This window comes from Herpailurus yagouaroundi, unplaced genomic scaffold (genome assembly GCF_014898765.1).
Source record: "Herpailurus yagouaroundi ecotype Mexico unplaced genomic scaffold, PumYag 67793, whole genome shotgun sequence".
Taxonomy (NCBI): Eukaryota; Metazoa; Chordata; class Mammalia; order Carnivora; family Felidae; genus Herpailurus; species Herpailurus yagouaroundi.
This window is the reverse complement of record NW_024420586.1, coordinates 1196772-1197619: the sequence shown is the minus strand read 5'-3', so window position 1 is coordinate 1197619 and position 848 is coordinate 1196772. Positions and strand designations below refer to the sequence as shown.

The window sequence follows — 848 nt, the reverse complement described above, 5'->3', positions numbered from 1 at the left end:
CAGAGCCTAGGGGTCGCACCAGTCCTGTTCTCACGTCAGCTCCAGTATAGAATGGCCTTCGTGGGCACCTGGGCACCTTGGGGAGACTGAGCCACAGCAGGAGCTGGAGCCAGAGTCGCAGCTGCAGCCGGGGCTTTGATTTGAGTCTCGGCCTTGGCCTTTGGTCGGAGGAGCCTGAGACACTTGGCAATACAGGTACGAACATGTTTCCCAAACTTCAGGTGAGTGATGTAGGCAAGTCTATTGAGCTTGCACCTGCCGCCCTTTAGGATCTTGGGCTGGACAAGGGCACTGATAGCCTCAGCACGTGCATTCATGGCCATGGCAGGGTTGGTCTACATCTTCTTCAGGTCCTTCTTGTTGTGCTTCTGGGTGAAGTGCATGTTCATCAGGAACTTGAAGCCTACCCCCTTACGAGATTCATATCTTTGTGACCGGGGTTCTTGATGCTGTTTCTGTGCCGTTTTCGTGACTGGCTGTGCATGGGTGGTTCTTGGACGTGACCATGTCTGTCCTGGAGCGTTGGCTCCCAAAGTGCTTCAGGGATGAAGGGAAAGAGGATAACTTCTTCAGTAACCCATTTCCAGTATCTTTGCATTCGAAGAAGGAATGGGGGGCAGTTAAAGTAAAATGCTAAAACCAGAAAATTCCATCCATGGATTATCAGAAATTGGCCTTAGAGCTCTGTTTGCTACTTCCAGGTTACTTAGCAATGAATCCAGTTCTTTTGTTTTGTATATGACTCCTCATGACTTTGTTCCTTGAACTCATATTTTTGTTTAATTTCTTAAACCCAATTCCAGAGTAATAGAGTTGGGAGTGCTGCTTTACTATGTTTTATGCATCTT

At 48.2% G+C, this 848-nt stretch overlaps 1 pseudogene; it reads right to left on the bottom strand.

Annotated features, from left to right (window-relative positions):
- On the bottom strand, nt 1-507 carry LOC121025990 (60S ribosomal protein L29-like; annotated as a pseudogene).
- Nucleotides 508-848: the final 341 nt, after the last annotated feature.